A 15,553-nucleotide genomic window follows, 5' to 3' on the forward strand; every position below is an offset into this window, starting at 1 on the left:
TGTCCTCAGCAAAATATTGCTAAGTGTGTCATGAACCGAGGCATGTGTGCCTTCATGCTTAGAGCTGGTATGTTCTTCTGTAACAATGAGAATATTGATGCCAGTATTTCTGTTAATTTTAAAGAAGATGGCATTTCTTTATCTTTTACGGGAAATGCCTTTCCATTTTGGAATGTAAGGGTTGCTTTGGAGAAGGTTATGTGAAGATTTTAGGAGTAAAGTAAGAAAAAAAACAAGAAAAAAAATACAAAATAACAGGTGTCTGTCAAGCATCTGTAAAAAAAAAAAAAACGGCTCTTTTCAGAGCCAACTTCAAAGGGGAAATGGGGCACACTATTTAAATTTACATTCACCACGCTCAGATTTTCGATGTGTCCGCGGACATGGCGGTGGTCCGCGGACATGAAAATCACTACGAGGGGGTTAGTATGTTCTATGTTACATGTATATGAAGTCAGGGATATTATGGTTAAGTTGTGCTACTAAAAACCTATGAAATTCAGTAAAAAAAACTTTGTTAAAGGGACGTTATGGTTAAGTTGCTCTACTAAAAACCTATGAAATTCAGTGAAAAAACTTTGTTAAAGGGACATTATGGTTAAGTTGCGCTACTAAAAACCTATGAAATTCAGTAAAAAAAACTTTGTTAAAAGGACAGTATGGTTAAGTTGCGCTACTAAAAACCTATGAAATTCAGTGAAAAAACTTTGTTAAAGGGACGTTATGGCTCAAAGTAAAACCGAAAAACCCCTGAAATTCGGCAGTTATGGTAACATAAGCAACCATAACTCGCGCCACCGTGCACTGCTAACACTAACACCCAGGACATCAAAGATGACATCACAAATGTCATTGATGACATCACTGATGACATCACATGGCTGGCTCTCCCTTTTTATCCTTTACTGACATATCGAAGCCACATAGTTTTCTTCAGTAACAGTCAGGAAGTAAAAATTGAAAAGGTACTATATTTGTAGACTTAGGATCCAGTCACATCATATGAAACATATACATAGCGGAAGATACAGGCTTGAAAGAGAGCAATCCTTTCTGTGCATGAAGATAATCATTATGGTTATCAGCACTTTCTCATAGTTTTATTTTTATTACTCTACCTTCCCTCTATATGCTCATATTTGTATACATTATATTCACTCTCCATAGACTGAATGGGAAACAAATTTTGCTCGCGCCTACAGCCCAAACCGCTGGACGGATTTCCACCAAATGTGGACCAGGAGCAGCGGATTGGTCCCGAAAGCGTGCTTTTGCAAATTTGGTGAAAATCCGTCCAGTAGTTTTTTTTTTAAATGACCAAAAAGTAGGTAAAGAAAAATTAGTGATATCTGTGTTCGGTTCGCGGACACACTTCCCTGTTCGCTCCGCGGAAAGTGTCCTGATTGGCCAATCGTCTTGCGTGATGTTCGCAGACATGCAACGTGTTCGCTGATTGGACGGCGTGGAGCATAAAGCGTGTCAGATTTTTCGGTAGCGCCCGCCATCTTGGATTCGCGGACGTCCCCAGACAGCGCGGTGAAACTTTGTTCAAAATGTGTATTTTGTAGAGTGTGTTGGTGTGTAGGAGTGTTTGGGGAGGGTGGGAGTGTATGAGATAGGATGAAAGCTGTGTTTTTTATGTGTTAGACGTTCTTTTCGTCTTCGATTTGTTTGCGGACATCACGGGTGTTCTGAAATGTTCTAAATAAATTGACTAGGGGGTGTTCTAAGGAGTCAATATGTGTCCGTTTTGTTCGCAAGCAAAGTGAAACTGTTCTAAGAACACTCGTGGTGTCCGGGGAGTGTTCGGAGGTGGTGTCCTGAGGACGCTGTCCGTATTGTTCTCTGTCAAGTTGAATGTGTCCTAAGAACACTCGCGGTGTCCTGAAATGTTCGCAAATAAACAAAATGGGTGTGTTCTGAAGACGCTTCTAAGAATACTCGCGGTGTCCGGGGAGTGTTCGTAGGGGGTGTCCTGAGGACGCTGTCCGTATTGTTCTCTGTCAAGTTGAATGTGTCCTAAGAACACTCGCGGTGTCCTGAAATGTTCGCAAATAAACAAAATGGTGGTGTTCTAAAGACGCTTCTAAGAACACTCCCGGTGTCCTGGAATGTTCGTAAGGGGTATCCTGAGGACGCTGTCCGTATTGTTCTCTGTCAAGTTGAATGTGTCCTAAGAACACTCGCGGTGTCCTGAAATGTTCGCAAATAAACATGATGGGGGTGTTCTGAAGACGTTTTTGAGAACACTTCCCGTGTCCTGCAATGTTCGTAGGGGGTGTCCTTAGGACACTGTCCATATTGTTCGTTGTTAAGTTGAAAGTGTTCTAAGAACTATCGCGTTGTTCTGAAATGTTTGTAGGGGGTGTCCTGAAAACGGTGTCCGTATAGTTCGCTGGCAAGTTCAAAGTGTTTTAAGAACACTCACATTGTTCACGGACATTAAAAGTTTCCCATAGATCATAGTTGAAATGTTTGACTCTATGGATGTGATATGCTGTGGTGGTTGTTGCCAGGGCATAGAGTCTTGGGTGCATGGCCACTTGGGTGAAAAACAAATGTATAAGGAACAAAGGTATTAGATACTATGGATGTGATATGCTGCTATGGTTGTCCTTAATATTGTATACTTACTGTTTGGTCTAGTAATGGGAGTCCATGTTTTTCTTCTTCATTTCTGTGATAAAAGAAAATAGCATGTTAATATTAGTATTTTGTAATGACTTATTACATTGTATAAGCAATATACTTTTATTTTTTTTCGACCCTCATATTTAGTAGAGTACAAATCAGAGTACTGTGCAATTTGCTCAGTTTCTGTATTTGTTGCTAAAATCATTGGGTCTGTGGGAGAACAAAAAAATCCATGTTGGATTAAAAAAAAAACCTTTTTCTGTTATGCTATAGTTTATTTGTTTGTTTGTTTTCAGTGTTCACTTGTTGTTTCTGGCTAATGCTTTATACTTTGCTTTGTTGTATTTTTTTTGGAGCAGTAACAGATTCTTCATTTGTTTTGATATTATAAAATTTTGGAGCAGTTAGATACCAATTGGCGTATTCTGTATATTTTTTTAATATATTTTAGTGGTTTTGATTTATCTATTTGGATATTGTTAAATTTTGGGACATTTAGATACCAATTGGCATATTCTAACTGTGTATTTTTTGGCCTAATTTAGTGGTATTCATTTATCTGATTAGTTGTTGTAGAATCTTTGAGCAGTTAGATAGCTTTTGGAGTATTCTAACAGTTTATATTATTTTAACACAAATTTATAATTTTGGGACAGTTAGATACCAATTGGCGTATTCTAACTGTGTATTTTTTGGTCTAATTTAGTGGTATTCATTTATCTGATTAGTTGTTGTAGAATCTTTGAGCAGTTAGATAGCTTTTGGAGTATTCTAACAGTTTATATTTTTTAACACAAATTTATTTAAAGGTTTAAATACAGTTTATTTATCAAATTTTGGTTTTAAGAACATCAAATAAGCGTTTGTAAGATTTGCTGGTAATCTCTGCTTTAGAGTAATGGTACTATCATTACATTCAAACCATCCACATTTCTTTTTTATATATGCAGTGTAGTGCCCTGAATTGGTTGTGGCTCCTGCGTGGTAGATTATATCTATTGTTGTGAAGGTTTTCTTACCAAGTGATATTTGACCATGTGTGAATCCAGTCAGCTTGCAGTTGTTTTTGGTACCATCTGCATTGTAACGTAGAAGCATTAGTATTACGTATTTACTATGTGTTTGTATTACTAACGTGGAGCGATTATCTGAATTGCAGGTAGAGCATAATCTACCATGGTTTGCATTTTGTACAAGTTGCTGAAATGGAATGGATTCACAATTTGGTATTGATATATATATGAAGCGTTCATTGGGGATTTCTTCTTGTGTCACATTGTTGCCGAGAGTGCATGTATGTTTCCACATGTATGAAATCTGAAAGATTTCATTTATAGGTATGTTTTTGTTTTCCAGTACTTGTAGTAAGTACATTAGAAATTCTTGTGGATCTTCCTGTGAGTTTATAGTGAATTTCACCATTCCAGCACAGTAGTCCAATTGTCGTCTTATTCCAAAAACACTATTAGGCCGATTCATGGAATAATTAGCGCGGCGCAAGTGGGCAAAAACGTGCGATTCGCAGTGGAATAGCGAAAATCGCAGTGAACGTGCGAAAATCGCACGAAAAGCAGCGCACGTCGATTCATGGAAGGCCGTGCGCGAGAAAACCAGCGGATGTGCGAAAAAAAAGTGCGCGGCGCACGTTGGCGCACGTTGGCGCACAGGCCATCTAACAGCGTGCGCCAGGTCACAGCGAAAATCGCACAGGCCACAGCGAAATTCGCACATAGCGCGGCGCACGCAATAAAAGTAGGCGGAACACGGGCGTAACACTCGGAATGGGGAACAACTTGCCAAAACGTGGGCGTCACGGGGGAAGTACAGGGCACAAGTGCGCGGAACGCCCACACGCTCGCCTACAACACGTATTCATGGAATAGAATAGGGGAAAAAAGCGCACGCTCAAACCAGCGCACAGGCACAAACACGACCGCCACAAGAAAGGAGGCGGTAGCGTCTCTGCGGCTGTAAGAAATGTGCGCCAAAAGGTGCGCCAACAAATAGCACCTATATACTGCCATGATGAATGTCCCATACTGTGGCCCTCCAGGAAAAATGACGTGCAAAGGGGTACCCACAAACACGGACACCCGCTGACAAAAAATACGTGTGCATGTATACCGGGATGCGCGGGAAGTGTCACACGCGATTTGCAGGGTACGTGCATCACAGGGGTTCGCGTGAAGTTATTCACACGATCGGGCCTGGGGGAGCGGGCTACGTGTATTACAGGGGTTCGCGTGAAGTTCCTCACGCGATCGGGCCTGGGGGAGCGGGCTACGTGTATTACAGGGGTTCGCGTGAAGTTCCTCACGCGATCGGGCCTGGGGGAGCGGGCTACGTGTATTACAGGGGTTCGCGTGAAGTTCCTCACGCGATCGGGCCTGGGGGAGCGGGCTACGTGTATTACAGGGGTTCGCGTGAAGTTCCTCACGCGATCGGGCCTGGGGGAGCGGGCTACGTGTATTTCAGGGGTTCGCGTGAAGTTCCACACGCGATCGGGCCTGGGGGAGCGGGCTACGTGTATTACAGGGGTTCGCGTGAAGTTCCACACGCGATCGGCCCTGGGGGAGCGGGCTACGTGTATTACAGGGGTTCGCGTGAAGTTCCTCACGCGATCGGGCCTGGGGGAGCGTGCTACGTGTATTTCAGGGGTTCGCGTGAAGTTTCACACGTGAATAGCCTGGGCGCGTGAATTTGAGGGGTGCGCGGGAATTTCCACACGCGATCGGGCCTGGGGGAGCGGGCTACGTGTATTACAGGGGTTCGCGTGAAGTTCCTCACGCGATCGGGCCTGGGGGAGCGGGCTACGTGTATTACAGGGGTTCGCGTGAAGTTCCTCACGCGATCGGGCCTGGGGGAGCGGGCTACGTGTATTTCAGGGGTTCGCGTGAAGTTCCACACGCGATCGGGCCTGGGGGAGCGGGCTACGTGTATTACAGGGGTTCGCGTGAAGTTCCACACGCGATCGGGCCTGGGGGAGCGGGCTACGTGTATTTCAGGGGTTCGCGTGAAGTTCCACACGCGAATAGGCTGGGCGCGTGTATTTCAGGGGTGCGCGGGAAGTTCCACACGCGAATAGGCTGGGCGCGTGTATTTCAGGGGTTCGCGGGAAGTTCCACACGCGAATAGCCTGGGCGCGTGAATTTGAGGGGTGCGCGGGAAGTACCACACGCGAATAGCCTGGGCGCGTGAATTTGAGGGGTGCGCGGGGAGTTCCACACGCGAATAGCCTGGGCGCGTGTATTTCAGGGGTGCGCGGGGAGTTCCACACGCGAATAGCCTGGGCCCGTGTATTTCAGGGGTGCGCGGGAAGTCCCACACGCGAATAGCCTGGGCGCGTGTATTTCAGGGGTGCGCGGGAAGTTTTACACGCGAATAGCCTGGGCGCGTGTATTTCAGGGGTGCGCGGGAAGTTTTACACGCGAATAGCCTGGGCGCGTGTATTTCAGGGGTGCGCGGGAAGTTTAACACGCGATTTCTGCACGGTACGTGTATTTCAGGGGTGCCGGGGAGTCCCACATGTGATTTGACAGTGTGGGTCCTCCCAGGTGTACCCTGTACACCCTCCACGGCCCCTGCAGGCAGCCCACACCACAGGGGACTACCCTGCATCCCTGGTCATGTCCCGCAGGCAGCCCACCCAACATGGGCATGCCCCCCAGCAAAGGCACATGTCTCCTTGAACTAATGAACACCAACACATGTCCCCTTGCACCCCCACCCCCCAGCACTGTGGGGCACATGCCAGCAGTCCCCCACCCATGTCCAACTCATGTCTCCCACCACCCCCACCCCCCAGCCACCAGGGTCACCCTCCACCAGGGCCCCACTCATGTCTCCCACCACCCCCACCCCCCAGCACTGTGGGGCACCTGCCAGCAGGCCCCCACCCATGTCCAACTCATGTCTCCCACCACCCCCACCCCCCAGCACTGTGGGGCACCTGCCAGCAGGCCCCCACCCATGTCCAACTCATGTCTCCCACCACCCCCACCCCACAGCCACCAGGGTCACCCTCCACCAGGGCCCCACTCATGTCTCCCACCACCCCCACCCCCCAGCACTGTGGGGCACCTGCCAGCAGGCCCCCACCCATGTCCAACTCATGTCTCCCACCACCCCCACCCCCCAGCACTGTGGGGCACCTGCCAGCAGGCCCCCACCCATGTCCAACTCATGTCTCCCACCACCCCCACCCCCCAGCACTGTGGGGCACATGCCAGCAGTCCCCCACCCATGTCCAACTCATGTCTCCCACCACCCCCACCCCCCAGCCACCAGGGTCACCCTCCACCAGGGCCCCACTCATGTCTCCCACCACCCCCACCCCCCAGCACTGTGGGGCACCTGCCAGCAGGCCCCCACCCATGTCCAACTCATGTCTCCCACCACCCCCACCCCCCAGCACTGTGGGGCACCTGCCAGCAGGCCCCCACCCATGTCCAACTCATGTCTCCCACCACCCCCACCCCCCAGCCACCAGGGTCACCCTCCACCAGGGCCCCACTCATGTCTCCCACCACCCCCACCCCCCAGCACTGTGGGGCACCTGCCAGCAGGCCCCCACCCATGTCCAACTCATGTCTCCCACCACCCCCACCCCCCAGCACTGTGGGGCACCTGCCAGCAGGCCCCCACCCATGTCCAACTCATGTCTCCCACCACCCCCACCCCCCAGCACTGTGGGGCACCTGCCAGCAGGCCCCCACCCATGTCCAACTCATGTCTCCCACCACCCCCACCCCCCAGCCACCAGGGTCACCCTCCACCAGGGCCCCACTCATGTCTCCCACCACCCCCACCCCCCAGCACTGTGGGGCACCTGCCAGCAGGCCCCCACCCATGTCCAACTCATGTCTCCCACCACCCCCACCCCCCAGCACTGTGGGGCACCTGCCAGCAGGCCCCCACCCATGTCCAACTCATGTCTCCCACCACCCCCACCCCCCAGCACTGTGGGGCACCTGCCAGCAGGCCCCCACCCATGTCCAACTCATGTCTCCCACCACCCCCACCCCCCAGCCACCAGGGTCACCCTCCACCAGGGCCCCACTCATGTCTCCCACCACCCCCACCCCCCAGCACTGTGGGGCACCTGCCAGCAGGCCCCCACCCATGTCCAACTCATGTCTCCCACCACCCCCAAACCCCAGCCACCAGGGTCACCCTCCACCAGGGCCCCACTCATGTCTCCCACCACCCCCACCCCCCAGCACTGTGGGGCACCTGCCAGCAGGCCCCCACCCATGTCCAACTCATGTCTCCCACCACCCCCACCCCCCAGCACTGTGGGGCACCTGCCAGCAGGCCCCCACCCATGTCCAACTCATGTCTCCCACCACCCCCACCCCCCAGCACTGTGGGGCACCTGCCAGCAGGCCCCCACCCATGTCCAACTCATGTCTCCCACCACCCCCACCCCCCAGCACTGTGGGGCACCTGCCAGCAGGCCCCCACCCATGTCCAACTCATGTATCCCACCACCCCCACCCCCCAGCACTGTGGGGCACCTGCCAGCAGGCCCCCACCCATGTCCAACTCATGTCTCCCACCACCCACACACCCCAGCACTGTGGGGCACCTGCCAGCAGGCCCCCACCCATGTCCAATCCATGCCCCCCTGCACCTGGGTCCCAACATTCCCCAATCATGTCCGTAATGCCCATCCTCCCCTGCCAAAAGGCCCAACCAACTATCACACCCACCCACATATCAAAGGCAATTACATGTTACACCCCCAATGTAAATAATGCAATTTAACACATGTCTGTCACACACAATGGCTGCAAGTGAATGTCAAAACACCCAACATGACATGCCTGAAAGCAATGAGATGATACCACACATTGAAGATTAAAAAAATAATATGTATTGAACAGCAAATAAGAAAAAACACAAAGCAAATCAAACAAAACAAGATGAATGTCCATGAAAAAATTTTGAAAAAATAAAATAAGCCAATCAAGAAGATAATCCTGGGTCCATGAGCCCTACCAAATTAAACCTAACTGACTACTAACTAAAAAGGGAACTATATACAAAAAAGTGGTGCATTGTCCAATCGCAACCCAAAAAAAATTCAAAAAAACAAAGGAAACCTAACCCTAACTATACAACTATATACAAAGGCAGCGGGCTATTCGGACGGCTCACTGGTTGTTGTCATGGGCCAGGGCATCCTCGAACTCCTGCTCAATGGCTTGGAGGCGGGCATGTTCCCTGGCCCCGAGGTCCCGCAGGGATAACGCAGTGTCAAGCTCAAACTCCCTGCGAAGACCCTCGAGGCACTCAGCCCGCCTCAGCGCCCTCCGCATGGAGTCCTCCGCCCTGACCATCGTGAGCCGTTCCTCCTCTGCCCGCTGCCGCTCCGCACCTATCCGCTGGCACAACCTCTCCCACACGGAAGCCACTCCCATTCCAGGGTTCTCCTGCCCTCCGGCCGATGCCTGCACCCCTGATGTTGATGGCCCCGAGCCATGATGCCTCCCACGTTGAGCCTGCTGCTGCCTCCGACGCAACTGCCTGTGCCAGCACGACGGCATCCAGGCTGATGGAAACCACCGACGCCGTCGTGCACGTGCCCTGCCCGATGATGCCGTCACATCCTCCATCTGCTGGGGTCCAGTTGCTCTGGTGTCCACCCCTGCTGGATCTCTGACTCCCGACTGTGGCAGGGATGGGATCCCCACCGAGCTGGCTGCATTGGTCGGGGCAGGTCCACAGGGGGCCCTGGTGGCATCTGGGCTGGAAGACGGCAAGGAGAACGACTGGTGGATAGCCTGCACAGAGGAGGAGAGGGCCGCCACATTGGCCAACACATGCAGGAAACCCCCGAACATGGCCGATCCCAATTGGGCCACGTCGGCACGGTGCACTTCGTGATGACGTGCGTGCTCCTCCCGGGAAGCACGCACGGCATCACGAATCGCAGCCGTGCGCAACGCGACCCCAATCAGGACCTTCTCCGCACGGCCAGGGGTTCCCACGTCCGCAGGTGGAGGGGAGTCAGGTGACATGGACATCCCCTCTACCTGCGGACAGGCCTGGGACGGGGCATCCCTGCTGGTGCATGGTGGTGCACTCACAGGGTCAGGGACAGCGACATGCACAGGCCCCTCCACGGTGACCTGTGCTGCCTCCTGCCCCTGGCCCTGGACTGCACCACTTGCACCAGCAGGGATGCCCCCACCAGGCCCCATGTGTGCCCCAGTGGCGGCCTCCTCCTCCTCTGTGCAAACCACCAACCTGGATGGCTCCTCACCGTCTCCCACCGTAGCAGGCCCCTGTGGGGGCTCACCCACCCCTTCCGCTGCAGCCATGGGGGCATCCCCGCCGCCTTGCTCCACAGCGCCGTCTCCGCCCTCTTCTTCACTAGCCGCTGCGTAGAGGGAGACAAAGAACACAAGCATCAGGGCACTGTACAATGGTCCCCTAGACAGGAAGCAATAGTAGATGAGCACCACTGTCAAAGTACACGTCCATCATGTCCCTCCACAACACATGGGCCAGTCCAGGCAAAACACACACAGTAACAGGCATGGTGCATGCCATGGACATTTCCATGCATGTCCAATGGACTCTTGAAACATTCAATGATATGTAACTCACATGCATCATGGCTCATGCCCATCACATGCACACACATCACCTCAGTCACATCCATCTGGCCCCAAACACACCAAACACAGCGGATACAAGGGTAATTTTGCTGCTTCACTGAATCTCTGCATTGTCACACACATGTGTCATGCATCCATGGCATGCACAAGTCACAGACACGCAGGTCAGGCACACAGACATGGCTACCATATATGTACCTGGCATCAGCACCCATCCCTCACCCCCACCCATGTTCAGGTACAGAGACTGGCATGCTCTCATGTTCATAATCTGATTAGGGCTCCCCATGCGGCATTTCAACACATGCAACAACCATGTGCATCACACATCACTGGTTGCACATGCATTACCATGATGTCCCTGCACACATACATGCATACATGGGCTATGGCACACATACAGGCAAGTATCATAGAACCAGCACACCGCAACATGCCCTGTCACACACAGTAATGCATGGACACTTACCGCTCAACTCCAGACGGGCCTCCCTCTCAAGGATCTGGGCGTGGAGCGCTGGGCGTACGCGTTCCAGGACCCTCATCTGGATGGTACTCATGCGGCCCCGGCCCCCCTCCACGAGGCGCCGGGCCTTCACAAGGGTCCTGGACCTCAAGTCCTCCCAGCGCTTCTTGATCTTCAGGACGTCGCGGGTTGCCACCCCCTCCGCGTTGATGGCAACCACACAGTCGGCCCAGATCCTCTGCCGTCCTTCCTTGCTGGCGCGGGACGATCCAAAGAGGGCATCATACTGCCCCAGGACATGCTCCACCAGGACACCAACTTCGGTGACAGTGAAGCTGGTGCCCCTCTGCCCCTCTGGCCTGGGGTTGCCACTGGTGCCAGATGTGGAAGTGCCCGACATGGCAACCCCAGAGGCAGGTGTGGGTGGGCAACTGGGTCCTGGGGCTGGGCTGTGGAGCGATGTAATACCAGTCGGGAGTCTTCAGTTCCAGCAGGGGTGGACACAGCAACTGGACCCCTGCAGATGGCTGATGTGCAGGCACCAAATGGCAGGGCACGGTGGCAGCAGGCAGGCAGGCAGGCAGGCAGGCAGCAGCAGATGGCACGTGGGAGGCTGCTCGGGGCACTGGGGGGCAGTAACTCGGCCTTCTGGGCAGGAGCGTGGGCTTCCGTGTGTTTTCGCGTGGCCAGCTTGATACGGAGTGATTTGGCACGTGAAAATCCTGCACGTCAGCGTGAAATCCGAGGAAAGGCCCTTAGCGCGTAAGCGCGTCAGCACGCATACGCGATTCTATTGGACCAGAGTCCCTCAGCGCGTAAGCGCGTCTGTGACGTGACCCGCACGGGTGTTCCCCACTCAGGACGTGATGACGGGGCACACGTGGAGATACTGCACGTCAGAGTGTCATCGCGTGTAATTGGACAAAAGTGCGCGTACACGCGATTGGCCTATGTACGTGTATTTAATGGGTGCGCGGCCACTTACACACGCAAGTACGTCAGCGAACCGGTATCCCGTGGTGCGTGTGAATTTCCACACGCTATTGGACTGGCAACAGGATTCCAGGGCTGCGCGGGTCACACGCTGTATCCCGTGGTGCGTGTGAATTTCCACACGCTATTGGACTGGCAACAGGATTCCAGGGCTGCGCGGGTCACACGCTGTATCCCGTGGTGCGTGTGAATTTCCACACGCTATTGGACTGGCAACAGGATTCCAGGGCTGCGCGGGTCACACGCTCGCCTAGAACACGCGCTAAGCATAAATCGCGGACTTTAACAATAACAAGCTCAGACGCCAGGATGAACATACCGTTCCTAGCAGCAGTGGCAGTGGGCTACCAAAGGAGGAGGAGGATAGTCAGGGCCAGAATATTCACACCCAGAACCAGCCTTTTCGGGATGCCTGATGACCAGGTGTATGGGAGGTACAGGTTTCCACCACACATCATACTGGACCTGGTGACTGAGTGGGAGGATGACCTCACATCACCCACCCTGTGCTCCCAAGCACTCAGCCCCCTGGAGAAGGTCCTCAATGTACTGCACTTCTTAGCCACTGGATCATTTCAGCGGACAAGTGCCATAGTGGGTGGGGTGTCACAGGCCACCCAGTCACGCTGCCTACACCAGGTCTTGAACATCATGACTGCACGCCCATCAGTCCGCAGGCACATATACCTGCCCAGAACACCTGCAGAAAGGCATGCTGCCGCCCTGGATTTTTACGCAGTGGCACGATTCCCCAAAGTGCTAGGTGCCATCGACTGCACCCATGTGGCTCTACGTCCCCCCAGGGCATCTGAGCACATCTATAGGAACCGCAAGCACTGGCATTCCATCAACGTGCAGGTAGCATGTAATGCCAAGGGAATCATCACCTCAGTATATGCCAACTATCCCGGCTCCACCCACGACAGCTTCATTTACCGAATGTCCACCCTAAGCCGGGACCTAGAAGCTGGGCGGCATGGCGATACATGGCTGCTTGGTGAGTATGTATGCCACTGCACATGCATGCATGTTGGATACTGAGCAAGGTCACAACCTCACCAATGATACCAATCCCCACCTCCACAGGGGACAGTGCCTACCCTCTCAGCCCCCACATGATGACGCCAATTCGGAACCCCACCACGCCACCCCAGGTAAGATTTAACACAGCCCACATCACAACCAGGGGCATAGTGGAGCGCACATTCGGAGTGCTGAAGTCACGCTTTCGCTCCCTTGACCGTTCTGGCGGGCAGCTGTTATACGCTCCCCCAGTAGTGTGCAGGATCATAGTGGCAGCATGTGTCCTGCACAACGTTGCAACACGCCGGGGCCTGGCCGTGGACATGGTGGTGGCCCCACATCCCCAACCACATGCACAGCCGCTGCGCATGGGAGGGGAAAGGGCACGGGGGGAGGCAGCCCGTACACAGCTAGTGGCTAATTACTTCACATAGAAATCACACCCCTGTGGAGTGCACACTGCCCTGGCACATTCCATCTGACAATCAATGATGACTCAACCTGACACTGATCCTGAATGTGTGGAGAATGAACCGGGAATTCCATGTCAGCCTGAGATTGTTCACCTGGAAGTGTCACAATGTGTGCATCCCTACCCACACAGACACCACCAATGCAGTTTTGTGAAGTTACACATTGAAGCAGCTAAAATGAATACCCACTTGCAAAATGCAACAAGAGGACAGTGCCATGTCAGCCAACCCAACCCCAGCACTGCCACACGACACACCGTGCCATGACATGCTAATTGCAGGTAAACAAAGTAATCCACACAACATGACATCACTCTCACTATGTACAGTGGCACTATTAGAAACCTGCAACACCTGAAATGCTCACAGCAATGCCGGACCAACAACATACTTGAGCACGTAGTACCATTAACATGACATCAAAAATGTAACATATTAGTAGTCTCACCACCTGGAAATGCCTGCACTCCCACCACTACCAACTGTGCAGTGTTGGCGCCATGTAGAGTTGTAGGTGCACTGCTGCCAACATGGTCCCCATCGCCAGACTAGAGGTCCTTGTGTGGACTTGAGGAAGGGACCTGCAAATTGGGAGGTAGACACAGAAGAGGAGTTACACATCAATGCAACATGCAGTGTACAACACAACAGCAATATGCACTAGGAATGTATACACAGTATTGACTACAGACTGGCCACACAGTTAATGGGAGTCCAACGTCACTGTGTAATTCACTGTCACTTGGGCACACCCTTTGCAAGCCCATGGAAACGGGAAGCAGGAGGGGTGTGTGTGACTCAAACCCAAGCATCTGAACCAAATACATTACAAGCCTGCATGTGCCCAGCCACAATGCAGCGTATGCCCACAGGAACCACGGGAGCCAACAGATCGGAGCCAACAGATCGGAGCCAACAGATCGGAGCCAACAGATCGGAGCCAACAGATCGGAGCCAACAGATCGGAGCCAACAGATCGGAGCCAACAGATCGGAGCCAACAGATCGGAGCCAACAGATCGGAGCCAACAGATCCTCCCAAAAAAATTGGGAATAAAAGAAATCAAAATAAAAATGAAAATAAGAAAAAATCAAAAATGGCCATTGATGGGCCCGGGGGGGGTTGGGGAGGCCACCCAGGAGGTCCGAGGACAGGATGCACACCAGAACCCACCTGCGTGGATCCTGGGAAAATAAAACACCTCCATGGGCTCATGGCCCACACGGCTACCCTATTGTGGGAGTGTCACTGCTGTCGCTATTATCACCCTGTGCAGCTGCATCCGGAGGTGGTTGCACTATGGGAGGCAGCCCACGCAAGGCCCTAGTCTGCTCCTCCATGGCTGCAAGCATGCGGGTGTGGTAGGTCTGGTTCTGGAGGATGAGTGTGCGGAGGTCCCCATGCAACAACTCACGGGATGCCCGGACCTCCGCCCTCGTTGCCTGCATCTCAGCTGAGAGCGTACGGGTGAGACGCTCCAGCTGCTGTTCTGTCCTTTGGTGTGTGGAAGCCTCAAGCTCAACAAGAGTCGTCCTGAGGTGTAGGAGCTCCTGCCTCAGGGCTTCCCTGTGGCCCTGGGACTCAATGGAGATGGCCTCCTGCAGAGTCGCCAGTGCCGCCCGCCTGTCCCTGTTGGACCCCAACATGTCCTCCCTGTGTGACTGGCAGATGGAGTCAGTTGCCTGCTCTAGTCGCTCCATCAGCCTTTCTGGGGGGACAATGGAAGTGGCCACCCTATCCATGGCCTGAGCCATCATCTCGGATGATGCAGCCTGTTGGGTAGCCATACCGTAAATGGATTGCTCCCATGCGGTATTGCCAGGTGGCGTACGGCCACCACGTCGGCGGGCACCACACCTGTCTGGGGCAAGGCGAACTGCGCCTTGCTGTGCCGGCACTGCCTGAGGCTGCAGGACTGCATTCCCCCTCTGATCTGCTGGCCCAGGAACAGGATCAGATGTCGCGGAGTGTGACCCTGCATCCGTAACCACCAAAGGCGTAGCTGCCAACACTGACATCCCCATGGAGGGTACTGACCCTGGTGCAGGTGGGTGAGACAGAACAGAATCCCTCCCTGGAACACTCACCAGCGACGGCACGTAGGTCTCATCCGAATCAACACCTGAGTACAGCTCGGGGGAGGTGCAGCCAGAGACACCCCTTGAGAGCACGACCTGCAGCACTTGTGGGTTCTCCCCCACCACCACACCACGTCCCTCACTGGTGGTTGGTCGGCCCTGGGACACCTCCTGGGTCTGCACCATCTCCACAACCCCAGCAGTATCAGGTGCGTCTTCCCCTGCAAAGACATGAAAACAAAGTAATGGAAACAGGCATTA

The sequence above is a fragment of the Ambystoma mexicanum genome, chromosome 5q (assembly GCF_040938575.1).
Source record: "Ambystoma mexicanum isolate Mex_15411 chromosome 5q, UKY_AmexF1_1, whole genome shotgun sequence".
Classification (NCBI taxonomy): Eukaryota; Metazoa; Chordata; class Amphibia; order Caudata; family Ambystomatidae; genus Ambystoma; species Ambystoma mexicanum.